A 27017-nucleotide genomic window follows, 5' to 3' on the forward strand; every position below is an offset into this window, starting at 1 on the left:
CTGAAATCTTCAAGGGACATTAGCTCAGAGGGGGACGTGGTGTCCCGACCATGCAGGTGGCTGCGTTGAGGATTGTGCCCTCTGAGGCTGGACTGTAGCAGGATTCACCTTACCGCCGCGTTCCTACAAAGAGCTCGCAGGGACGATGGTTTCCCCAGTGGGGTCACGGCGTGACGTCACTGCCAGACCTCTGACGTCGCTGCGGTTGCCGTGGCGACGCGACTTGTCCTGACCCGAGGCCGGAGGGGGCGGGGTCGTGGTAACCTGGGGCGAGGCTGGATGCCTTTGATTAGTGGAGGGGTGAAAGCAGACTTCCCCCACCTCCAACTGCAGTCCTCTGACCTAAATCCCCAGCGCCCCGATGGGGTGGGGGAGGGAGGCAGTGCCAGCTGTCCCTGCTGATGCTCCTCCCCCCAAAGACAGGTGTTTAGCTTTGCCCATATAGCCTGGCAGTGCCTGGGGGCACAGGACTCCCAAGCAGAGCAACTTTCTGCTTTCAAAAGGGGATGCTACAGAGGAGAGCTCCCTGAACCCCAACCAGCAGGCTGAAGTTCCCAGGGTCCCCAGAGTGATGTGGGCCCCCAGCCTTAAAGCAGGCTACTTCTGCTCAGGGAAACAGGGGTGACCCACCCCCAGCCAGGGAAGGTGCAGGGGAGCTGCTGCTTGCTGCCCCTCCAGTCCAGGGGTTCCCCCTGCTGCTCGACCCCAAGATGGCAGGGCCTTGGCCAAGCCTGAACTCTTGACTGCCCCACTCTCCTCTTGGTGTTTAAGATGATTTGACAAGCACAGTGTGGTGCTCATTAAGTGAATGGAGGGTAAGTCAGGCCCATCAGCGCCAAGGTCTGAATAAAGTGTGCCCCTGCCAGGGGCCAGCTTTGATGGGGGTCAGGCGGCAGCCCTCTCTTCCCTGCCACACCCCAGCCCTGGCCCTGTTCCTTGTGAAGGCTCAGAGCAGCATTCTGCTGCTGGCTCTTTGATTCCTCTTCTAAGTTCCTTCCAGCAGTTGCTGCTGGTGTCGGATGTGGGTGAAACTGCTGTGATCACATTTCTAGGAAAAGGTTAGAGAACTGTGTCATTGCTTAAGCAGTGCGGGGTGGGGTGCCAGCAGAGGGGAGTGTGTGGCGGTCATTATGAGAAGCCAGGCCCCAGTCTCTACGTAGTGAGCTTTTTTTTCCCCCTGTTCTCCTGCCAGGCTATCTAGCTAGATTTAACAGGTCGATAAGTATCAGTGGAGCTGCTTTGGGGGGCTTGGCAGGGAGATGATATTTCCAGCTGAAATGGTGTCGTTAAACACACAGGCTTCCAAGGACGGAGCAACGGCAGATGGGGGTAGAAGCGGGAGAGGTGGGCAGAAGGGCTGTTTGCGCTGCCTCTAGAAGCTTCCCAGTTTAGAAACAAACTCGGAGTGCGTGCCAGAGATCCACAAACACAGGCAGTCGGAGGTCCTCCGTGGAGTATTTACACTTCCACAGCCAAGGCAGAGGGAGAGGCTGTCAGAATTGGGCAATTCCTTCTGTTCCCTTCCCTGGGCTTGGCAATAGCACCAGGCGACAAGCAGGAGGGAGTGCCAGCTTACCCGGCGTCTCCTACGTGCCTGGCATTTTACAGGATCTCAGTTACTCTTTGGAGTAGCTTATGTGCTGTGGCCCATTTTACAGATGAGGAAACTGAGGCCCAAACAGAGGAAGCAACAGGCTACAGGTGCTCAGCCAGGCAGCTGCAGAGGTTCAGCTCTGAACTGCCTTGGCTCCTGAGTCCCCAGGTCTTCCCACCCCCTTCCATGGGTGGAGGGAGGCACCCCCACTTGTTGGACAAGGGTCCCTGTAAGACTCAGGGGCCATCTGCTATGGAGGCACTGCGATGCCTTCCCACACTGAAACCCGGGTTTGAATCCTGCTTCCCCATTACCTACAGGACAGTGTTGAGCAGAGTAGCAACTTCTGTCCTGGCCGTGTGAGCAGCCTGTTCCCCTCACCTCCAGCACCCCTTTCTCCAATACTGGGGTAAGAAAGGTATGGCATGAAACCTCCCTGCCAGGAAGGGTCAAGAGAGCGAGCCCTAGGCTCCTTGTCACCTGCCCTTCTGGGCTTACCTCGGGGAGGGGTGTGAGTCTGCCCTCAGCCATTCTGGGCACCCTCTTGATTGGCCCTCAGCTGGTGGGGAAGTCAAGGATGTTGGTGGCGCAATGATAGCTTTGGCTCCCAACCCAGCCTGAGGGTCAGGAAGGGCCCTATAGCATGGGTACCATGTGAGTCTCAGAAAGGACAAATAGAGACCTGCCAGGCAGGGGAGTGGAAAAGTGTTCTGGGCATTAGGAGTGGCCATATAGCAAGCCTGAGTGCTGGAGTGTGCTGTTGAGGGGAAGAGGTGGCCCTGGGGTGGGTGTGTCCTGGAGGCTGAGGTGATGGGAGAGATTTAAGCAGGGAGAGGGAGGATCCAGTGAGGGCTCCCTTGACAGTGACGGAGACCCTGGACATCCCTTCCAGTCCGGGGCGGGGGTGGGGGGGTGGAAACCTTCTCAGCTCTCTGAGCAGTCTCCTCTCTCAAGGTGAGCTCCCTGCCTTCCACCCGCAGTAATCCTCATCACAGGTCTAATTCCATATAAGCTCACCCACGCCCTATCCCTTCTGAGCTTCACAGTTGCTCTGGACCGGGGCTGCACTGGGCTGGGTTTCTTAACGCCCAGTGGCTCGTGATTAAGAGCCAGGCTGTGGAGTGGGTCCACCTTGTTGGCTGTGTGACCTTGGGTGAGTAGCTTTGCCTCTCTGAGCCTCAGTTTCCTCATCTGTGAGAAGAAGCAGATAATAGCATCCACTGCCCAGCCTCGTGTTAGGAATTCAGTGAGGGCTGAGCACAGGCGATGGCATACCATAAGCCCTCCATAAATGCACATTCTCATGGCCACTGGTAGCCTCATCCTCAGAACAGGGCCTTGAATGGCTCTCCCAGTCCCTCTTGGAGCCAAAGATCAAAGACCCTAGGGCAGGTCAGGGACCCGAACCCTTCCAGCTGCCTATGCCGTGTCTCCCACCCACCTTCCCAGAGCACCCCACGTGGTGAGCACACGTGGCTCCCATGTGAGCCATTGGAGGCCTGGGGCTTGGCCAGGGGCCCCCCTGCCCAATCTCCCTTCTGCCCCCTCCGCCTTCCAGTCCCTCACAAACCGGAGGAAGCTAGCGGAGCAGCTCATATTCATGGACCGTAATTCAATCGGGCGGAGATTCCTCTGGGCTCGGGGGCGGGGGTGAGAACGGGGAGGCGCACACAAAAGGGCCGCCTTATTACCTCCCGCGGGCCGGGGATTGCTGCTCTCCCCCAGCAGCGGCCGGAGCCGCCTTTATTGTGTTAACCCATTTGCGAGTCAAGAGCTATTGTGCGCTTTCTCTGCCTTGTGCGGGGCGGGCTGCGGGAGGAGGGCTGCGCGCTGGCCGGTCACCTCTGCGGGCGCCGCCCACCGCCCTGATTGGTTGCTAAGTGATTTGCATCCAAGGTAATCACTTTTATCTCAGAAGGATGTCGACTATAATTATAAGCTACTGACATCTTTTGAAATCTGCCTAATGACTATTTTAGTCTGCACGGGCTGGGGGTGGGGAGGGGGATTCTGGAGGCTGGAGGAGTGGGGTGAGGGAGGAGGCTGGAAGGGGGAGGGATTCCTTCCACCTGGGCCGTTGGTTGGTTTGTTAGTTGAGAAATATCTGAATGCCTACTGCGTGCCTGGAACAAAAGGCCGGGGTTGGGGGGGGGCGGCGCGTGGCGGGTTGCATTCCTAGGGGCAGAGTTAGTACCATTTTAGAGATGGGGAAAATAGAGGTCCTGGGGATGAGCCACCTGCCCAGAATTAAAGTGGTCGGTCGGGACCTAAGTCTCTCTGACCCTAAATTCATGCGCTGGCCACTGGAGTGGGGTGTAGACAGACATAATAATAGTAATCATTCCTGTCTGATACCTCCCAGGGTTTATGTCATAGCCCTAAGAAATGCAGATGCTATTACTACCCCCATTTTACCAGGGAGGAAACAGGGGCACAGAGAGAGTACATTACTACCCAAAGTCACACAGCCAGGGAGGGGCAGGAGTGTGAGGTCTGTTGATGGCCAGAAATAGGGGTGCAGCGTGGGCAGTGAGAAGGGTGAAAGGGCAGGCATGGGTTCCAGCTCCCCTCTCCCTCACCCCTTTGTGTTTCCATTTGGTAAACAAGGGGCATCAGCCTGGGTGAGGGCACCCTGCTGGCCACTGTCTGGGTGGCAAAGCTCTAAGGAATCAGATGGCCTGCAGCCTCCATGGGGAGTAAGATGAGTCTGCAACGGACTCGAATTAGAGACAGAGCCGGAGCAGGGCTGGAGGAGAGACACCGAGGAGGGGAAGACTACAGCTGGTCGCGGAGGGCTTCCTGCAGAGGAGGCTTTTGCTCTGGGCCCTGAAGACTGGGTGGATCTGCCCAGTATGGAGTGAATGGGGATGTCCCTAGGAGAGAGTTTGAGAACCCAGGGGCTTGACCAAAGGGGCAGGGGGAGCTTATAAGAGGGCAGAGGTAAAAGGGAGTTAAGCTAGGAGGGAGTGTTGCGCCAAGTACCTGACTTGTCCAGGGGAAGAGCAGCCAGAAGCCAGTGAAGGTGTCTGGCAGGGAGGGGTGCAATATGATCTGGGTGCCCGTAGGTCAGTCTGGCAGCCTCTGTAGGGGCTTGGGCGTTGCAGACTGGGACGAACCTTAGCTCCATTCTCGCTGGCTGTGTGTCCTCAGACAAGTCACTTTGCCTCTCTGGGCCTCACTTGCCTCATCTGTTCAAGGGCGTAATAGCAGTTTTCTCACAGGCTTGTGGGTGGGATGAGCTTGAGTGTGCGCAGTGCTTGGGGGAGCTTGACTGAGTCTTTCAGAGCTAGGTGGGCTCAGGCCCAGGACCAGCCAGTCATCCTGGCCTCACAACAAACCAGCATCCCGGCCACAGCAGCTGTTTGGGGCCCTGGGAGCCCCTGCCATTGTGCAGAGGGCACAGGGGACAAAGGCCTGGGAGGTCAGAGGGTAAGGCCGAGGCTGGCTGTGAACAGGCTCCTGAGGATGGGGACTTAACGACTCAGAACTTACTGACCTAGAGTCTGTGGGGCAGGGGGCCGAGGAGGGGGAGGAGGAGGGAGGTCCAGCCACCAGCTGTCTGCTCCAGGGTTCGCTGCCAAGGCAGGGGCAGCTGCCCCGCAGGGTCCAGGCCTGAGCTTGGCACTGGTAGAGGCAGAGGTGGCAGAGCCTCCTGGCCTGCAGTCCCCAGGCCTGAACTGGGGGCTCGGCTTTGCCCCTCAGCATCTGCGTGACCTCAGTCTCCTCATCTGTCAGATGGGCCAGAGGTCCACTTTGGAGGGCAGCTGTGAGGCTTGGCAGGAACTGACAGCAAGCGGGCAGTAAACAGGAACTGCTATTTTTGCTCTTTATTCATCCGTTCATTCCGGGAGATTCACCGCTCTGTGCTAGGCTCCCTGCCAGGAGCTGGGGATGCAAAGATGAACAAGCCCAGTTGCCTTGAGAGGTGGTGAGGCTTTAGACACACCATCACAGTACAATGGGTAGGAATTCACAGTGTGCAGGCACTGTGCCAGAGGCGGGGTGACATCAGTGAACAAGCCAGATATGGCCCCTGCCCTCTGGGGCCCCCAGTCTTTCAAAAGCACGCTAGGAAATCAGAGGTGGAAATGACTACTTCCAGCAGTAGTATTCAGGGAGGGCTCCCTGGAGGAGGAGGCACTTTCTATTGCTAGCTTTGGGGGCTTCTGTCTAAACACCTTCACCTATTATGGGAATCACAGGACACGGCTGGTGTCTGCTGTGTACCAGACAGAGCTTTCCGCTTTGGCAACCACATCCTCATGTGGTTTTGGGAAGGGTGTTTTTGTCCCTGTTTGTAAACGGAGAAACTGAGACTCAGCAAGCTTTTGTCCCTGTTGTGTAAATGGTGAAACTGAGGCTCAGCCCAGGGCCACATGGCAGGTCAACAGAATCCCCTTCGTTATCCACACAAGCTTTTGCCTGTCCTCTGCCTGTGAGGGTGCTGGTCTGGGTGGGGCTGTCACAGGAGGATCCTTGGGCAGGAGCTAAGGGGACCAGTTCTGGGCCAGCTGTTGCTTTCATGAGCTCACAACCTTGAGCAATTCACCTCCACTCTAGCCTGGCCTCAGCTGTGTCCTTTGTAAGATGTCAAGGATAGCAAATCCGTGGCAGGTCTGGCTTGCTTTACACTGCTGTGCCCTTGGCAGACATCGCCAGTCAGTTGCTGCCCTCTTCCCCCACTGAGTGCTTCCCCTGACCTTGGGTTCTTGCCAGGGAGGGCTCTGGGCAGGTGGCACCAGCCAATCAGTGGGGCCTATATGCTGAAGCCTGCTTGCCTGCCTGGCCTCAATAAGCTCAGGGATCCCTTTAGCCCATCTTTGTATGGTTCAGAGGACCAGGGTACCAGAGCGAGGGATTTCTGGGGAATCTCCTCTGAGGATATGGGTTGTTCTTCAGCCATGAAGACTGTTGAGGTGTGAGAGAGTCTGTTACCTTCCTCCAACTCCCAGAGTTGCACAGCCCATCACATGCTCAGCATGGAGTGCTGTAAGCAGATTGTAGATGCTTTCAGTCTGGATAATAATAATAGCATTTATTGAGCTCTTCCTGAGAGCCAGGTCCTTCCTGGGCACCCTCTCTTTCATCATTCCCCAGAGCACCTGCAGTGTGCCTCTCAGCACTCCTAGGAAGAAGTCTTAACCCATTTTAGAGATGTGGAAACTGAGGCTAAGAGTCATTAAGCAGAGCAGGGTTACATACTTACTCAGTGGCTGAGCTGGCATTCAAATCCAGGTCTTGAAGTCCACAGCCTGGGACAGACCGGGCAGCCTTCCTGGAGGAGGTGTCATTAAAGGCCAAGGCCTTAAAGGCTGGTGGACTTCTGACAGGCAGAGCTGGGCCTTCTGGGAAAGGGAAGGGAGTCCTTTTAGGTGAAGGGAACAGCATGAGAAGCAGCTCAGAGGCCACAGGCAAGAGTGTTTAGGTTGAGGGTCTAGTGTATGGCTGGATGTGGCTGGAATGTGGGAGGGGACGGGGCTGTGGAGGAGACTGTGGTGGTCTTGGTATTTAGACTTTGCCCTCCCATGGTAGGGGACTATGGCAGATCTTAGAGCAGAGGAATGATCCAATCCTGTCTAAGTGTATTTATTCAGCGCCTCCATGAACCCAGGGTGAGGTCAGCTGGTGCTTGGGGCTACCTCTGATCTACTGGAGGCTTTAGCCTAGAACCTTGCCTGGCACATAGTAGGTAGGCATCCAAGAAATGTTTGTTGAATGAATCAATGAATGAAAATGCTTACCGGGCTGAAACGCTCCTGGTGTTCCCGTGGGCCCAGCTGCAAGGAGGAGAGAGGCCAGAGTCTCTCTCTCCAGGAAAAGTTGAACACCAGGCCTGGGGGTGAGGGCTGGGGAAGGGAACCAGGCAGGTACCTGGGGCAGAGACTTCCCGCCCTCCCCAACCCTGCTGCGTGTCCCCAAAGCCCTCCTAGACCTTCCCCCAGGGCTGTCCGCCCTCCTCACCACCAGGCGTGGCAGGCAGCCTGGACCCAGCGCTTGGTGGGGATAAAAGATGAAGGTTCGTGACCATTTTTTAACTCAATAAAGGGAGAGACAAGCTGCAGGCTGCAGGCCGGAGATATAATTAGTTCACAGCAGTGGCGCTTTCTTGATTTAGCTTCTAAGAGAACAAGACAAGGATGTTATACCCAATTAGCAGTAACATCCAGTCGGGGCCTCAATAGGTGAGATAACAAGCTATTTTTATGACTTTTCTTTCCCAGCTTGGAGGGGTTGAGGGGAAAGGGGGTATCGGGGCCTTATTTCTTTTCATGGGGGAACAATTATTAGTGAACGTGGGATTTCCCAAAGCCAAATGATGCATTTATTAACCCAAATTAAGCAGGCATGCCAGTGTGGCAGCTGGGGTGGCATTTTGAGGCCAGGACTAGTGGAAGGGGTTCAGGCCCCTCACCTCCACTTTGGAAGCCCTTGGAAATGGCTCCAAGTGCAGAGGGTCCCTTGGTGTGGCAAGGGGAAGCCCAGGCCCTTGAGATATTCTTAGTGACTGCCTCGATTTCCCTCCCTGCTTCCAAGAGGTACAAAGAGGCTTTGCCAGTTCCCCTGGGGATGAGGAAGGAGCCAGCTCTGGCCCTCGGCAGCTCTTCCTGGCACCACCTGATATCCTTTCTGCCAACTGGGCCAGAGGTTCTGGCTCCTCAACCTTGAACCTGGCATTGCACTCTGCCCGCTGGACCCCCATTATGGCTCGTGCTGCCCGACCACACTCCTGCCTGTCCTGGGTCCCAGCCCCAGTCTCTGGCAGGGGCGGAGTGGTGGTTACCTCCCCCCCTCCACCCTCATTACCCACACAGCCGGGGCACCCAGCACTGGCCAAGTCTCCGCTGGGCAGGGGAGCCCTGCCAAGCCCCACCCCAGCTGCCTGGCCACACTCCGACTCCTGGCGAGGGCTGGGGGATGCCCAGAGAGGGAGCTGGCATGGCTGTCTCAACACACCGTCATCTTGGGCCACAAGCCCAGAGCAGGTTCGTGGGCCTCCAACCGTCCTGCAGAACGTGGCCCCGCCCTGCCCCAAGTCCCATCTCCCCGTCAGTGTGGAGCCCCGTGCTTGTGGTTCACACAACTGACAAATCCAGCCGTGCAAAGTGGGAGTTTAATTGCAAACAGCTTTTATGGATCATGGGCCCATCTGTGCCACCATATGCAAAAGGGAAAAAAAAATTCCCATAAAAAAGAAAAAACGTTTCTCCCTGCCCCATCCCCCAAACTGACTCCAAAAGAAACATTTGCCAGGGTTTTTCTGGCTGGAGCCAAGCATGGAGCTGGGATCCACCCTGGGGGCTTCCTTTAGTGTGGGCCTGGCAAAGTCAGGGGGCTAGGTGGGGCAGGGTTGAGCAGGCCGCGTGGGGCCTGACTGCTGAGACAAGGCTTTTTTGGCCTCAGCAAACTGCCAGAAGTTCCTGAACCCACTGGGTTTTCTCTGGGCTCCGGGCCTTTGCACATGCCATGGAGCTGTCCCAGTATCTGCTGTTCTTTCTTGGCATGGAATGGGCACTGCGCAGTGTCGATGCAAATGTGGGCATGAGTGGGGCTCCCGGAACGAGGCGCCTCTTCTTCTGTTTCTAGCCCAGGAAATGCAGCCCCAGGAATTCATTTCCCCCAGGCTGCCCAGGCCTCACAGACTCTGCTCTTCCTATTGGTCCTGGTCACCTGGCATGGTGCCCAGCCCGGCTGGGCAGATGAGCCCTGTCCATGGGATCAGCGCTCCTTGGGACCTCAGGAAGGGCTGAGTGGGCTGGTCATCTGAGAGCACTCACCTCTGGAGCAGCCTGCTAGGGTTCTGTTGCCGTACCACCTCATCCCAGCTGGGGGATGTCAGACTGTTGTTTTTTTCCCCTCCATGCCTCAGTTTTTTCCTCTGTAAAATGGGGATAAGAAGTGGATGCGATACTGCATGTGAAAAGCTCTGTTATCTGTCTGTCATATCTCTTCCCCAAGTGAAGGTCTTTGTTCACTGATGTCTTCCCAGGTTCCTAATCAGGACACTCGATGTTTATTGAATGAATAAGTCAGTGAGTGAATGAATGCATGCATGAGTGAGTGAAGTATTTGGAGGACTCTCTGGGGAGGGAATGAGACACAGGCTCCAGGCCAGCCAGAAACTCAGGGTTTTTACACCCTTTCTATTGGAGTCTAGAAACCACTCTGCAAACTGTGGGGATTATGAGTTCCATTCTACTGATGGGGAAAACTGAGGCCCAGAGAGAGCCAGGGCCTCTCCCAAGGTCATGCAGCTGGAAAGAGGCCCGAGTTGGGACCGGAACTCTGATCTGACCATGTTCCTGGCCCTCACATTGTAGGTGAGGAAGGTTAGGCCCAGAGTGGGGAAGGGATTCAGCCAAGGTCACACGGCAAGGAAACAGCAGGCAGCGTTTGTGGGGTCCTTCCTAGTCCCTTGTAAACTGAGGAAACTCAGCCCCTGCAGCCGCAGAGCCAGGCCAGCCAAGTGTGCTGCTCCTCCCTCCTCCCCTGCCCTCTAGCTCCCCCAGGTCTGCACCAGGATCCCTGTGCCAGTGGCTTTCCCCATCAACTTCACAAACTGGCAGCTACAGGCCGCATGCTGGGGTCCTGGTGCCTGAGGCCCGGTACTTGGGGCAGCCCTCCTGCAACAGGTAGCGGGGGAAAGGGGACCCCTGGGACCTGGGCAAGCACAGGCCAGCCAGGCCCCTGGCAGGAGCCCAGGGCAGACACCAGGCAGCCCATTCCCCACCTGGCAGTGATCACCAGCTCCCGTTGTAATCATTAGAACTATTAGAAGGAAACGTTCGCTTGAAGCAAATGTCAGGCGCCGAGTTGTGCTTTGTAAACGCTCACAATTAATGCCAATCAGGGCCGGAAAAAAGCCGGCCCGGAATCCTGTCTGTTTCATCTCATTTGTCAGCTGGTGCCGCTCCGTGTTGCACATTTTCATACAATTGCTATAAACATAAAAGGGAAACTCCACAGTGTTCCCGGGCGCCCGGATGGTGCACGCCGGCTTAATTACTTGGGATTCTGCTGTTCACTTGGCCGCCCCGCGCCCATGGAAGGGAGAAAGGGGGACTTTGTGTTGGCAGGATGAGGGCTCCTAGGGGTCAGCCAGGGAGATGGGTCATGCGCCTGGCCCAGGTCTCCAGCCGTACCCTTCACAGGCTGAGGATGACTGTGAAACAAGAAAAAAAGAAGAAGAAAAAAAAAAAAACGCCTAAAATACGTCTGCAGAATCCTCAAGGAGAAAAGAGGGACTCAGTGTTCACCAGACTTTGGCTTTGAATCCCATCTCTTAGAATGATCCATCAGGTTTATTGCCCTCCCCCTGCATGCCAGGCCCTGTGCCATTTGCCAGCCGGGCCTCAGTTTCCCCACCTGTGAGTTGGGGGTCATAGCCCAGTAGGTCAGGATTTCAAGCTGACTGGGGCCAAGCTCTGGGCTGCAGGCATGAAGTAGGCTTTTTCTCATTTAGTTGTTACATGGACCCTTTGAGGGCGGGCTGCTGTTCTTAGCAACAGGGAGTGTGAGGCCCGGAGTCTCACAGCCAGAAGTGGTGGAGCCAGGATCGCTGGACTCCAGAGCCCACCCTGCTGTGCCCTCCCAGGGTAACTGTAGGGTCAGAAGGAGATGATGGAGCTAAAGGTCCCGGCACACAGTAGGTGTTTTCATAAACAGTAGCTGCTGTCATCCCACTGCCTGCAGATGGGCCAGGGGTAGTAAGGGGCTCAGGCCCAGGCCTGAGGGACGTCACCAAAAGACGCAGACCTTGCTGGATGGAGGTAGTGAGGGGAGTGGTCTATAGGGGGATGCCGCCCGCCGCCCCCTCCCCCAGTTGCCTCTAATCTGCCTCGGAGGTGCTGGGTGCTAACTGCATGCCAGGCCCGCATACCTAACCAAACCCTCCACTGCCCAGAAAGTTGGGCAGGTTGTCATCATTGCCTCCATTGTACAGATGAGAAAACTGAGGTCCAAACTGATCTAGGGCTGCAGAGCTAGGAGGTGGGGAAGCTGGAGCCAGATTCAGGTTTAGCCACTCCAAAGCCCTTCTCATGCCTTTTCAGCCCCATCCCCATCAGTGGCCTGGATGTGAGGCCTGGCCAACTCTACGAACCCTCCCCAGGACCCTTTTGAGCTCTCTAGCTCTCTGTGGATGGGGTCTTCTGAGGCCAGGCTGGCTCGGCAGGGACACACAGGCCTTTGTGTAGGCTTGGGCAGGCTTGGGCCAGGCGGGGCAGCCAGTGGAGTGGGGAGAGGCGCTGCAGCCCAGCGGGCCAGGGACAAATGCTCAGAGCAGGAATAGAGGCCCCTTTGTGTGGTGCTCAGTGGGGGAGGGGTGCTGCCAGCTGCCACCCTGTGTGACCAGGGAGGCCTGAATTCTCCACAGAGGCCTGCCGCCATCCCCAAGGGACTGGCCAGGGAGCCTGTCATCTTCTCCCTGCCACCGCCTTCCACCATTATTTGCCTGCCTCTTGTTTTCTGGGGGCCCCGGCTGCTAGAGGAGCCAAGGGCAGCCATTAACCTGGTTTGCCGTGGGCCTACTGTGCGCCAGCACTGGGCCAGACACTCCACCATCCCTGCAGGTCAAGGGCAATAGTCCCACTTACAGGTGAAGGCACTGAGGCTCAGGACAGGCCACTTGTCATAGTCAAATAGCTGGTCCTGGGGCCAGGATTTGGCCGACTTCAAAGCCTTTTCTTCCCATGGAGTTGCCTTTTGGGCCTGGACCCAGAGCTGCAATTTGAGGTGCCGCCTCAGTTGCCGGGGTGGCCTGAGGAAGGCTGCTGGCTGTCTCTGTTGCCTGGGCAACAGGGTACCAGGTGTCCATTCCATCCCTCCATCCTGGCCAGGCTCTGGGCTAGCAGCTGCAGCTTTAGTGGAGACCAAGCCCGGGACCTGTTGAGGGCTGCCCTACCCATTAAACTTTCTCCGAGCTTCGATCCCCTTGGCTTAAAAATGAGGATGAAATAGAATCCACCCCTGGGAGCATCAGGGATGCTGGGCCAGGGGGCAGGTAATGTGCCGAGCTCAGTGCCTGCACGTACTCAGGCTGCACAAATGTGGCCTGGGGTTTCCCGGCACCCCTACCACCTCCTGAGAGAGGTGAGAGGACAAGGCAGTGGGTGGGTGGCAGGGATGTGAGAGTGACTCTTAGGAGCACAAGCACATGGCAGGGATTGGCTCACTGCGTCCCTGCCGTAGCCCCATTTTGCAGGTAAGCAGACTGAGGCTCAGATAGCTGAAGTGGCTTGTCAAGGGTCCCAGGGCCCTAAGGAGCCCAGGAACACAGGGAAGGTAGCTTCCCAGAAAGCCCAGCTCTTAGTGTTCTTCTGACCCCCACCTGGCCTGCAGCCACTGACCAAGTCCCGTCTGTGAGCCCAGCCCTGTGGGAGGCCCAGAACCACCCACAGGAAGCCCCCAAAGGCCAGTTGGCTTCCCATGGCATAGTCCAGCAACCTGGGACCAGCTTGCACCCACCAGGTCGTTCCCTGCTCTGTGCCTTTGCTCAGGCCGGGGCTCCCACCGGGAGCGCCTTCCCCACCCCACACTCATGCGGGCACACTCATGCCTTCTCTTCAGGGGTGACTCCAACTCTCCTCTTCCCTAAAGGGCTCCAAGTCCCTCCTCTGGGCCTGTACCCTGCTCACCAATGCCACAGCCCCAAGCCTCTTTCTCCAAACTCTCCGTCCACAGTGTGGCGTGTAGTAGGCCTTCAGTGAAGTCTAAACAAAGATGCAGCCCTGGCCATCAGGACCAGGTCCCTGCCTAGCCTAGTGGAAGAAACAAACAGATCAGTGACAAGGCTGCATGTCTGGGGATGGGGTCAAGTGCAGGACATCCGAGGAGCAGGCAGGTCCCACCCCAGCTCTCCCTCCTCCACCCAAGGGAGCCAACACTTCCAAGCCCTTACTATGCTCCTGAAAGCTCGGCCATCTCGGTTTAATCCTCCCAGGGCGAGGCAGGGGTTTACGGATGAGACAGGAGGCTCAGGAAGGCAGATGCCGGCTGAGGTCACACAGCTTCTGCGGGCGGAGCCTCTGTTGGAGCCTTGGACCATCCGATCCCAAAGCCTGTGCCCTGCTCCCGGGTGGAAGACTCAGGTACCCACAGGGGCCAACCAGGTGACACAATGAACAAAGCAGCTGCCACTGGGCCTCGTGGGAATGTGGGCTCCAGAGCTGCCAGCTTTAGTTTGTTTTCAAGAGAAACCAGACAATGAGAATTTTAGATGGAATTTTAGTTCTTTTCTTTTCAATACTGGCAACCATGTCACAATTTCTTTTTACTTCAACAAACAGAGCACAGAAAAGATGTTTGTGGGCAGGATTTGTACCCTTCACTGATGTGGTGGTGTCTGGGTGGCGGGACTGATGGGGCTCCCAGGATGTCTTGCCTTCCCCATCCCCGTCCCCGGCCAAGAAGAGTCCCCACAACCCAGCGGCAGCTCCACGCACCCCTGAAGGCACCCCCAGCCACCGCCTTCACTGCCAGAGGCAGGGCCCAAGCCCCACGAGGGCACCACCCAAATAGCTATAATCAGCAGCCTCGCCAAGACTTCAAACTCACCCAATTATCCTGTGAGAGAAAAAAAACCACAAAATGAAAACAAATTAACATGTTTGCATAGAAACTGCTTCAGCAACACACACAGCCGCGCACACGCACGTGCTGGCGCGTGCCCCGGCGAGGCTGGGAGACACCGCTGCCACCCCTCCCCAGGCCTGGCACCCACCTGGCAGGGCTGGGCCAGGCCAGGCTGAGCCCTCGGCCCAGGGCCAAAATGTGCCCTAGGCCCAGCGACCTGACTGTCCCCACACCTGGCTGGGCACTGTCTTAAGTCCACCGGCTTTCACGTTCTTCACTTTTTTCTTTTCTTTTCCAATTTAATAAACGCATGAAATTCATCGTATGCCAAAATTCAGCCTCACTGATCTGAACCCCTTTCTTCAGATGGGGAAGCTGAAGCACGCGGAGGTTAGTTGACCTGCCCAAGGCTGCACAGCTGGAGAGGAAGAGCCGGGGTTTGAACCTAGAGTGATCAGCCCCGGAGTCCTTGCCCACCCCTGCCCAGCGCGCTGTCTCGTTCCAAGGGCTGTGTGGGTGTGGTGGTCAGGATCGCAGAGCCACGTGGAGATGAGTTCAGATCCCTGATCCGTCAGTCCCTCACTGGATGGCTTTGGGCAAGTGACTTGGCCCTCTCTGTGCCTCAGTTTCCCCTCTTGGAAGACTGGGATAATAATGGTCTCTTCCGCAGGGAGGTTAGGAGGTTTGGTAGGTGAATGACTGCAAAGTACTACCTCTGGCGCCTGCCCACGGGGTGGGGTGGGGTCCCTCCCAGCCCCACACCGTTCAGTTGGCCCTCCAAGGCCTGGCTCGTCAGAAGAGCCCCTGTTGGGGGCCTTTGGACCCCGAGCCAGCCGCTGCCCTTGCCCCCGGAAGCACGCAGTCAAGGGGCTCAGGGGTCCTCCCTGCCAGGAAGCTGCTCGTCCTGGGAATGAGCCCTCTTCTCCGGGCTCCCTCGAAGCTCCGTCTGACCCAGGGTTGGGGTTGCTGGGCGTGCGCCTGATCCTGCCTGCTGTGTCTGATTCTTCTTCAGGTCCTTACAGCCTGGCGCACAGCCGGTGCTCAGGCAAGGCTCTGTGAATGGAGCCATCCCCTCGCTCCCACCCCAACCTGGGCATCTCTGGGGCTTGTCCCTGGGAGTTGAAGGAGAAACTGTGCTGGAAGGACTTGGGGCTTAAGATCTTGGGGCTCAAGGGTCCCCAGGCCAGGGCTGCGGACGCCTCCCCAGCCCCCTCCCCCTGCCGGACCACAGACAAATCCCTTCACCTCTGCAAGCCCCTTGCGTTCGTCTCTGGTCCATGACGGTGAAAGCTGAGGGTGGACATCGCCGGCACGGTGGGCACCTAGTGGGCAGTGGATTCGAAGTTGCTAAGAGGGCAACAGAATAGCCCCTGCCCCCGATCGAGTGACAGTACTTGATCACCTGGCTTAGTCCTCACCACGACTGGGTGAGGGAGGGGAGGTTTCTAGCCCCATTTTTCAGATGGAGAAACTGAGGCCCCAAGGAACTCAGACTCGAGAGTCCCACTGGTAAGTGGCAGCGCTGGGGTACAAACACAGCAGTTCTGGGTTTGCACTTTAGCCGCGGTGCTGTTTGGCCCTTCCTGGATGCCACCGGTCAGGGGTGAAGGGGGCAGTGTCTAGCAGGTCTGGACAGTGAGGACTAGCAGGATGCCGTCCTGGTGGTGGTGGTAGAGGGTTAACTTCATTGGCCTCAGGTTATTTGGCATCAGCCTCGGCCTACAGTCACGCCCACCACTCAGGGCCATGGTGGCCCCCTGAGGGTGGTGACCCAGTGCCCACCCCAGGGGTGGCTGGTGGGACATTGGGTGCCCACTTGGAATCCCAGCCCTCCCTTGGCATGGCCCTGCCAAAGGCCTGAGAGTCCAGCAGACCCAGCTTCATGCCCCCACCCCACCAGCTGGCCTCAGACAAACCCTTGTCCTCTGTCTCCTGGGAGCGTGGGAGGCATGGCTGTGCCCGCACCTCTCAGGATGGGCTCATGTGCTCGCTGCCAGCTGAAGCAGCCCCTTGCTCAGACCTGTGAGGAAGCGGCCCTCCCCCTCTTCCAGAGGATTCCCAGCCCTCGCGCCTCCAGGACACAGCTTGGGATGGGGCTTCCATCCGATGTGCCGCTCACCCACCTGCGTCGACGAACACCCACTCGGTTCTCTGGGGGCCCAGGTGTTCCAGACGTGCAGAGGGGTTGGTTGGATTGAAGTGGTAAACTGTGCAGTGAAGCAAGGAGGGGAGAGACCCCAGGGGCCAGGGCAGATGACCAGAGAGGAGAGCTGTGAGCCCCGGGCATGCAAGGAGTGTTCGGGAAAGAAAGGCCCCAGTGTATCCTCTGTTCAGTGCGGATTTATTGAGCATCTGCTTTGTGCCTGGCCTCAGAGTGGGAAGACTAGAGCTGGGTCTGTGAGGCCCCAGGCTCAGCCGCCTCCCGGCTGTGCACCCCTGGGCAAGCCAAGCAGTCTCTCTGGGCCCAGCCTCCTCCCAAGGGGCTGTGGAGAGGGTCAAGGTGGGACGACATTCAGTACGAGGTGGTTGAGAGCCAGGGAGTTCCGCCCTCAGAGGTTCAAACCCCTGCCCTGCCCCGCCCCTTGGGGGTAGGTGGGAGCCGCTTCGGTGGCTGTGTATGGAGGGGGCATGGCCCCTGGCTATGAGAGCAGAAGCTGGGGGCCGGTGGGGTACAAGAAGTAGGGAGAAAGTTCTTTTTCCTCCCCCATGACAAAAGTAATATTTCTCTTTTAGTGTTTGGAAATGACAAGTCTGATCAAGAAAAATTTGGCCATCATCCAGCTGCCCAGAGCTGGGGACTTGGTCTCACACTGGGGCCATCTTTCCCAGGTGTAGGGCGCTTGGGGAGGGTCTGGTCTTGCGTGGCATGAACGACCGTCCTGGTCAGTCAGACCTCACGTGAGTCGGTGCAGGGACACGGCCAAGTCTCTCCTGGGCCCCGCACCGATCGGCACGTTCCGGCCTGGGCTTCTGGAGCCACCTGCCCGCTTGCCTGCCCGCCCAGCAGCCCATTGTCTGGCGTGTAGGGGCCGGAGCAGCCGTTGTTCTGCACACATCTGATCCCGTCCTTTCCACATCAGATCATTTGTAACCGTCACCAGGCGATCGGCCCCGTCGCTGATTCAATCTCGGCTTTGTGCTGTCACAGGCGTTTTTCTGCGCCGGCTGATTTTGAAAGGAGGCCCATCTTCTGGGCCCGCTTTTCAGAAGCGGGGGGTGGGGGCGGTCTTTATGTGTGCGTGTGGGTGTGCACGTCCCCCCCACATGTGCGCACACACACACAGGCCTCTGCCTCTCGTCACTGAGAGTAGAATTTGGAATGAGGCAGGCAGACGAGGGCCCCAGGCTGCCACCTCCACCCCCTACCACCTGCTCACCCTGAGTACCTACTGTGTGCCCCAGTGTGCAAACACAGCAGAGTCTGTGCTCCAGTACAGGAGGTAGATGCTAAACCATTCCTCAATAAGATAATTTCAAAGTGGTAATGACAGTGAAGGAACTACAGTGGTGACAGGATAGTGGCCGGGGGCAGAGGGTTGCCAGCTTAGACAGAGTGATCAAGGAGGGCCTCTTGGCGGAGGTGATGTTTGAGTTGAGGTGTGAATGAGGGGACGGAGCTGGCGCAGAGAGTGCCACCCCACCTGAACTGAGATGTCTTCTACGTGTGAAATCCACCCCAGATTTCAAAAACTTACTATGGAAAAAAGGTCATAAAATAGCGCATTAGTAATTTTTGAATACTGATTCCATGTTGAAGTAATACTATTTTGGATATATTGGATTAAATAAAATATATTATTTATTTATTTATTTATTTTTTTGCGGTACGCGGGCCTCTCACTGTCGTGGCCTCTCCCGTTGCGGAGCACAGGCTCCGGACGCGCAGGCCCAGCGGCCATGGCTCACGGGCCCAGCCGCTCCGCGGCACGCGGGATCCTCCCAGACCGGGGCACGAACCCGTGTCCCCTGCCTCGGCAGGCGGACTCTCAACCACTGCGCCACCAGGGAGGCCCTAAAATATATTATTAAACATAATTCCCCCTGTGGGTACTAGAAAATTTATAATGACATTATATTTCTATAGGAGAGCACTGGATCTAGAGTATTTAGGTAGAGACACAACTGTAATTGCAGAAGCCCTGGGGTGAGACCAGGGTCGGCCTGTGAGAGGACCAGGTGCACCAGGGGAGAGTGACAGAGTGGGCAAGGAGTGAGGAAGGGGTGTGCGCAGGGCCGGCTGCAGAGGATATTGTTAGAAATGCCTTGGAGGCCAGCGGGGGAGTTTTGAGTGGGGAAGGCAGTGAGTTCCATATAGGAAAGCTCAGCCTGGCCCCTGCAGGGTGGAGTGTGCAGTGAAGGGGCCCGAGTGGAGGCCTGTAGGTGGTGGGGCGCCTGGTGGGACCAGGGGCCTGTTGTAGAAGCGTGGTCCAGAGGACCTGCTGGAAGCTGGGCTAGACCCGATATGCTCCCATCTGTCTGTCTCTCCACTCCTGGATTTCGATGCCTTCCCCTCCTCCTGTCTCTCTCCCCGCCCACCGCTGTCTCCCTGTCAAGTCAGTGAATTTACAGCACCCCAGCTTTGTGTCCAGGTGGTCAGTGGTTGAAATCCCTTCCGAAAAGTTATTTTTAAGAAAACAGAAATGATGGCATATTTACCATAGAAAAATTATAAATGCAGAGAAGCACAAAGAGGAAAAATCAAACTCCCCAGCGGTAGGGGAGGCTCTGGCCCAGCTGGGGTTTGAACCCAGGTGGTCTGGCCCCTGCACCCCAGCACTAAAATCATGGCGCCCTGCGGCCAGATGACACAGAGGGAGCTCCCCTACCAGAGAAGGGCTTAGGGACACTGCATCCGCAGCCTCGCTCACAGCAAGGGCAGAATTGGGAGACCTGGCCCACACAGAAGTGGGGTTTGCCTCTCAGGGGTTAATACTTTTATGTTTGTGCTCTTAGTGGTCCCAAGTGCCCTGTCTTGTTCCCCCACCCCTGCCTGGAAGGCTCTACTGATTTCTGCCCCAGCCTGACCCCCAGAAGTATTTGTTGATCCTTGATTTAAAGACTAGCCCTCACCGGCCACCCCCACCTAGGCTCTTCTCTCCTAAGCACTCCTGGCTCTTCCTGCCAGGGCCCAATCTTCCACCGGTCTTCCCCTCCACCCAGGGTCTAAACCTCCTGCCCGTCTGGCCCAGGCCCACCTCTTCCAGCCCCTCCGCCTCCTCAGGCCTCTGTTTCCTCACGGGTACACACACCATGGTAATCATCTCTCTCCTTCTCCCAGGCCTGGGGTGGGTTAAATGAGGTGATGTCTGTAAAGTGCTGAGCCCATGGGGAACACTAAAAATAAAAACGAGTTCCTATTATTGCTCCGAGTGTTAGATTTTCTCCTTCTCCGTTGCTGGGTTAACCCTGAACTGTGGATGTAGGGACCTGCAGTAGGCGGGAGGATGGCTGGGCGCATCCAGCCCTTCCTGGCTCTACAGTGGACCTTACCTATGCCCTTTGCACACAGTGTTTCTTCTTCCAGACCCCTTATCCCTAGAGTCACCTGGTAACATGTTGCTCCTCTTGGAAGGGTCCGTGGCCTCCTCCAAAAATACTGGGTCGGGCCTTTCTGCTGGGTTCCCCTGGCCCCACTGTAGTAGCACCACAGCACTGACGACATTTGGTGTGGATTACGGCTTCACCTCACGCCCCGCCCCTTTGCTGGAAGGTGACTGCCACTCTGTCATTAAGAACTAGGAGAGGAACCAATGACTTGTAGGATGGGACCCCGCCCCAGACTTCCCCCCTTGGGAGCTGGCTCTCAGAGAAGAAGGCTCTCAGGGAAACTGGCCGGGGGGTTCTGAGACTTGGGGGCTTTGCTCTCCAGCCAGGGCTTCCCGAAGGTTCGTTTTCACGCGAATGAGCCCCGCATTCATCCCCTAGGTACTGTGGTGGGGGCCTCTGGGATAGAGCCAGCCAGGTCTGCTGCTGGTGGCAGTGACTGCCTATCTCACCCCATCACTGACAGGGTGGCTTTTGAGCCTTTGTGAGCCCCCCACCTACCCATGCACCCAGCACCTGCTGTTAGCCTCTCCTTGCCCTGACCCAGCTCGTGTCCACAGAAAGCGGCTCTCCCCACCTTGAGGTTTGGGGGACCCTGCCGCTGTCCCCTCTGTCCTGGTGACCCTGCCAGGCCAGGACGGGATGCTCTCGGTCTTCTCCAGCAACCCAGAGCTGCTTCAGGTTCTCCACACCCACTGATGTCTTTCAGGTCTTCATAAGCTTGTCTGTGTAGTTCTCTGCTTGGGACCCCATCCCCCTTACCTTGTTCACTTGGCTGTTTCTTACTTACCTGTTGATAATAATCATAAATGATACTAGTAACGGCTACCACTTGGGGAGTTACTACTGTGACCCTAGCACTTTATGTGTACTAAGCTGTGGTAAGGAATTAACTCCTTTTTCAGACGAGGAAACTGAGGCTCAGAGAGATGGAGGCATTTGTCCAAGACCAGACGTAATGGATAAAGCTGGGATTTAGTTAAGAGACAAAGCTCAGGCATCTGGCTCTGAAGCCTGGGACACAATACTGTCACCCCCCTTATGAGGCAGTGGGGCTGTCCCTTTGTCTTGACAGCCCCCGAGCTAGGTAGGGTGGCTCCATCAAGGGTACACTTGTCACCCTGCCTTGTAATTGCCCCTCTGATGCACACACTCCTCTCCTGGCATCTGCCTCAGCGTCTAGCACAGGACCTGGCACATAGTAGGTGCTTAATTTGTCACGTGGTCATCTCTGTAGGTTGGAGTGCTGCCCAGGGCAGATCACATCAAGGTAGTTCCCATGGCGACTGACAGCTAGGCTCCCAGGCTCCGCCCCGCCCCATTTTCCAGGGTGCCTGAGCTGGGAGCTGGCCATGGTGCTGAACGTCCTGGGGACCGCCGCCCACCCCAGCCCGCAGCCCTGTGTCCCAGTCGGATACTTCCTGAGCCCCGCCTTGGCCTAGCTCCCTGGGCCAGCCTTTCCCCCATCCTTCCTTCATGAGAGGGTTTCCTGAGGGCCTACTGTTCACAAGCACTGGTCATGGCACCGTGAACCCATGGAGAAGGGATCGGGGAGAGCTGCTTGGGGCACTCCAGTTATTCATCAAACATTTATGGGGCCTCTCGTGTGTCTCCAAGAAGGCTTTGAGGAACCTGGGCTTCAGGTGAATGCTGAGTAGAATTTCAAGTGCTTCAAGCAGAAGGGACTGCCTGGGCAAAGGCCTGCAAGTGTGCAGGGGAGAGACATGTCTTTGAGGGATGCCCGCCTCTGGACTCTGCTGCCCGCCATCCAGAACTCGTGGCTGGTGGTTCACTCTTTGGCCTCCCCTGCAGCCCAGAGCCCCCAGCATCTGTGGCTCCAGTGGTCTGCCCAGGGTAGGGCCCAGACAAGGTGCTAGGAACTGTGAGTGAGGATTAATGGAGGGGTGCTGTCCCCCAGGCAGGAGGCCGGCGTCTCTGTCCTAGGAACAGAGGGAGCCAGGTTATGCTCAGTGGCCAGATTTGCATTTTAGAGAGACCTCCGGCCTCTGGGGGTGGGGATCGATGCAGCGGTAATACGTGGCAGTAGTGAGGCCTCCTCTGGAAGGGGCCAGTGCCCTCCCCCTCCCCCAACCTTAAAAAAAAAAGAAAGTGAAACTTCCCTTTCTGGTGCCGCAGCCCAAATGGCAGTGGGAAATAATCACTTTTCACAGGCCCCTTTATCCACAGCCAAGCCCTGCGCCAGTTTAATCAGCAGTGCCAGTGTGACTTGAAGATTCCCGGGCTTGAGAGATCAGGAGAGGGGTTAAAGAAAACTACCCTGCCTGCCTCCTCCACGCTAATGCAATCTCTAACCAGATCTGCCTAGCCGCAGCTCAAATTGCTTTTTAGATTAACATTTAATTATTAACAGGGTCCCCTGGAAGGCCTCGGGCTTGGGCTTGGAACAGGAATGGGGGAGGGAGCGGCAGGAGGGGGTGGGGGAGGGCTTCTACTCTGGCTGCCTCGCGGAGAGAGTTGGGGCGGGTGGAGGGGGAAGGGGTCGGGGAGAGTGGGGTCAGGAAGGGAGTGAGAAAGGAGAGAGCAGGGAGGAGGGAGGGAAGCGCCAGGATAGGACGGCAGGTGGAGCGAGCGACAGCCGTAGAGGCAGGAGTGAAAGACAGACAGACAGACAGTGGATCCAGCCATCGTGGGGGAAGGGTTGCGCACCCAGGCTCCCTATGGCACTCTCGGGCAAGGGCCCCTCCACCCTTCTCTCCTGGCCAAGGGCAGGCAAACCCTGCCCTTTGTGGCTTAGGGGGCACTGAGCTTTCTGAGGCTTTGTGCTGCTGGCCTGGCTCATGGTGGTGGGGACCCATCCAGAGAAGGGAGCCGGTACTCAGGGCCGCACAGCCAGGATCCGACCCAGCTCTTCCAGGCTCTCAAAACAATGCTCATTCCCCTCCCCAGGCCCTCCGCCGTCTGCCTCTACTTCAAATTCTTCCCTGCATTTGGGGGCAGGCTCTGGGGCCAGGACAGGGTGAAGGAGAGCAAGGCTTCAAGTGCAGCCCTGGGGATGGAGGTGAGAACTGGGGGGGGCGGGGGGGGCACTCCTGCCCCCTCCCCGTGAAGGTTGTGAGGGCCTGGGAATAGCAGGCTTCTCCTTCGCCTGTTTTTAGGGAACTCAGAGTCCTGACTGACCACTCAGCACTTAACATGCTGGGTTCTACCAGCTTCCTGACTCAACATTCCAAATCCCTCAAGAACAGACTACATCTAGAACCCGCCCTATGTGGACTCAGCCCCGTGTCTTGCACACAGGTAGTGCACTGGATTGTGTTTGAAAACCACATGCTAACATCCCCTCAGAGGCTCAAAGGCCCTCCTACGATGGGCTGGGCCACTGCCCGTCAGGGTTCAGCAAGGGAAACTGAGACTCAGAGAAGGGCTCTCGCTTCCTTAAGGTCCTTCAGCCAATCAGAACCCTGGTGCTTGCCCCCTGCCTGGCAGGTGCAACCCTAAGGCCTCTGGGGCTGGCCCTCTACTGTGAACTTCTAGTCCCGTTGGATGCCGGGAAGGCCTCACATGACCTTCTCCTCCAAGCCACAGCGGGTCTTTGGCCTTGAGTGGAGCCACAGAGGCCAGAGTAGGGAGCTGCAGGGAAGAGGGAGGGACAGAGGCTGGCAGCGGCACCGCTCATGGCCTTCACAGGGTCACAGCCGCCTCCTGCTGTGGAGCCCAAGGACGTCCCTGCATTCCACGTGCTCCAGGGCCAGCCCAGTCTGGTGAGGGGCAGACCGCTGACCTACAGGATACATGGGGGAAAGTCCTGCCCACCTGCCACTTCAGAGAAATATTGGAGGCCGGAGGGAGAGGCCAGGGAAGTCCACTTTGAACAGGCTGGCCTTGGGAGTAGGCAGTCACTTCCGGCTGGATATTCTGTTTTGGCAGGATGTTCTCACCGATTTCCATACTCCCAGCATATGGCACGGGGCTGGCCCCCAAAAGATGCTCAGGGAGTGTTTGCTGTCTGAATGAATGAATGAGTGAATGAATGGCTGGGTAAATGACAGCTGCCTCGAAACGGTTCCCTCCTGGAGGCAGGGCCTTGCTTTAGCCACCTCTGTACTGTTCTGCTCACGCAGGCCTCTCGCGTTGTCCTCCACGAATGTTTATGGGATGAGTAGGTGGATTCCTGAGAGTCCCTCTCCCTCCTCTCGTCTCCCTCTCTGTGACCCCAGCCCCTCCCAGAGTAGAACCAAAGACGTGGGCACCGGGGAGAAGCAGGACTTTGCTTCTGGAGCCAGGGCTGGAGGCCGTACAGTGTGGAGCCGTGTGGACACCCTCGGGCTCTGCCACCCAAAAGCTGTGTGACCTTGGGCGGATTACTTCTGCTCTCTGTGACCATTTCCTAATCTGTGAAATGGGGCTAAAAACAGAACCCACCACAGCAGCTGCTAGGAGGATGCTGTGAGACGCAACAGACAGGGTGCACGTGGGGCGTGGCCCAGAGGGAGCATTCAGTCAATGTGCACCTGCCACTATTAGCACTGACACGCGTATTGTAATTTTCAAGCTCCCTGTTCCCACTGGCAGCGTGGGGGGTGGCTCCCCAACACCCTCTGCAGCAGGACAGGCTGGGAGAGATGACAAAAGGCGGGCAGGGCCAAAGGCCCCAATTCCCTGTTCTTTTAATAAAAATAAAGACAGCCTTTAGATGTCCTTCTGCTATGCATTATTCTGCCAAGGCGAGCAGCACAGATTCAGTTCCTCCTCGGACTTGGAAAGTTCCTTTCTTTCCCCTCCCGTCACATTTTCTTTATCTAAAGCTCAGCTATGAAAGGGCATATCGACAGCTGGGGGCGTTATCTGGTGGAGGGGACCTTTTCCTAGGGGTGCTTCCGAGATAAGGCGTCTTATCAGCCCCCATGTCAGGGACGGTGCCGAAGCATTCTAATCATTGAGGCTTGCGACGTTTCCCCCCTCCCCCCCTTTTTTATTATTAAAGTCACAAAAGACCTTGGGCTTATAAACAGCCCGATTTGCTGATAGGGTTTCAGAATGAGCAGCGCTCCCAGGATGGTCCCTGGCTGGGGCAGTAATGAGTTGGGGCGGGGGCTCTGAGGGGCTGGCTGTCTGCAGATGGGATGATGCCAAGTGGGGGGCGGGGGGTGGGTCATGGGAAGATCATGAGTGTTTTAGGCATCTGCTCCAGTCCTGTCTCCAAGCTTGCTGTGTGACCTTGTGCAGGACGCTTGGCTTCTCTGGGCCTCCATCACTTCATTTGACAATAACTGATTCATTAACTTAGCCATTCATTCAACACCTATTTATTAAGTGATTACTCTTTGCCAGGCATTGGGGAGAACGAGACAAATAAGACATGGTCCTTGCCCCTGAGAAACTCACAGTCCAGTGGAGAAAGACAGACATGAAAATTGGCAATTACAACTCTGTGTGATTAGGGCTGTGAGGGGGGATGCCCAGAGGAGGGGAGCCAGAGTCTGAGTTAAAATGGATCAGGTGGCGGTGCTGTAGGCAGAGGGACCAGCACAGGCAAAGGTTTGGAGGTGGGAGGCTGCCAGGCTGGAGGGAGCGCTAGGAGGGAGCTACAAGAGATGGGGGTGGGAGGCGGGGAGGACAGGTCAAAGTGGCCTTGAGGGCCAGGTAAAGGAGGTTAGGCTCTACTTTGGGACCAGAGAGAATTTTTATGGCCAAAGACAGTTTGTCTTGTTTGTAGATGATGTGGATGATACCGAACTGGCCCCTGCCCATGTCCCACGCTGGAGCCGCCCACCTGCCCCAGCAGCAGGCACAGGGCTCCTGGGAGAATGGGCAGGGAGAATGGGTTGGGGGGATTGGGGGTGTAGAGAGAGAAATCGCTCCTCTCCAAGTGAAGACAGCCTCTTAGGCTGCTGGTCCTTCAGAGGCGAGGGATGAAATGATCCAGGTGGCTGCACCAGAAAAGCTGAGCTGAGGCCTTCACGTGGATACCGTCTCCTCTGGGGAATCCTCTGTGGCCCCCCTGGGCTGGGCCACGTGGCCGCTCGGCTCCCAGAGCTGCCCGGTCGTCCACCATCCGAGCACTCGGAAACCAGAGCCCTGCTGGGAGGGCAGCTCACGGGGTCTAGAGAGGCCCCAGAACAGGCAGCCTACCCCTCACACGATTAGCACTGCAGGCCCAGCCTGTCCTTTTCAGCTGAAAAGCATGCTGGGGTGTGTGGCCCCTGGGGAGGGGGGGTGCTGGAGAGGGGCTGGGCTTCTGGGCCCCCAGCGCCTGGTGAAAGGCCAGAGGTGGGGAGGACCTCCCAGAGTGGGGCTGGGCTTGGCCAGGACCCTGGAGAAAAATGACCTGGGAAGGATCATGGAAGTGCTTTTCCAAGGCCAGAGAGGGGCAGTAGCTCCCCTGGGGTCACACAGCAGGCACTGGGGCAGGGGAGGTTCCAGGCTTCCAGCCCAGGTTTCCTCGGTGTGCCAGGTGGCTGGCCTCCCTCCTTCCTGGCCCAGCGCTGCCCCAGCCTGTGGGGAGCGGTGTAGCCCAGTGGAGAGGGGGCAGGTTCACCCAGTCACTGTCTGCTGGGTGGCCCCGGGGAGGGTGCTGCTTCCCTCTGGCCTGGGTTTCCCCATCTGTGGAGGGAGAGGGCTTGCTTGGGTCCTGCAGCTGGCTGGCCTTTTCCAGCTATCCCCTTTGTCCCCTAACTCCTGCATCAGAGCAGCAAGAAGTGGCTGCTGCTCTGGGCTGGAGTAGGGGCGAGGGGCCGGGCTGCCCGGGTCACCACAGGCCTCTTACCTTCCAGGTGGGCACGTGATTGTGCGTGTCCATGCACTTCCAGCGTATACTGAGAGGTGCCAGAGGAGCGTGTCAGTCGGGGTGGGCAAGGGTATGACGGGGTGTGCCCACCTGCAGGAAAACGTATGCAGCGAGCACGTCCGGGATGCATGTGGACGCCCAGCATGGCGGGCGGCACGCCCACGTGTCCCCGGGTGTCCAGGGGGGCCGGCTGCCCCCATGTGTGCGGGTGTGTCCCAAAGGGCCCCAGCATGGCCTGCTCCCGCTGTCCGCATCCCCAGGGAGCGGCGCCTCGTTCCCGCAGTCAAGGGCTTTCATCCCTGCAATAGCCCTACTTCATTCCCTTTTTAAACTGTATAATTTCTGCCTGATTGTAATGGCATATTTTAAAATTACCAGAAATCAAAGTCAGGAAGTGGATACCAGATCTTTCACTGCTTCGCTGCATTAAGGATGGCGACTGGGCGCGTGGCGCATGAGAACCACCGACCCTCCCCCATCCACCCCCCACTTTCTCTCTCTCTCTCTTTTTTTTTTCTGAGACAGTAATAGGAGAAAATTGGTTTTGAAACTGAATAAAAG

General features: G+C 57.2%; 1 protein-coding gene across 1 annotated transcript in view; it reads left to right on the forward strand.

The window, feature by feature from the left end:
• The window catches only part of FAM222A (family with sequence similarity 222 member A), a 55527-nt gene that overhangs the window by 461 nt on the left and 28049 nt on the right, over nucleotides 1–27017 (forward strand). The window lies entirely within an intron of this gene.

Source organism: Mesoplodon mirus (assembly GCF_964341445.2).
Source record: "Mesoplodon mirus genome assembly, chromosome: 13".
NCBI classification, from domain to species: Eukaryota; Metazoa; Chordata; class Mammalia; order Artiodactyla; family Ziphiidae; genus Mesoplodon; species Mesoplodon mirus.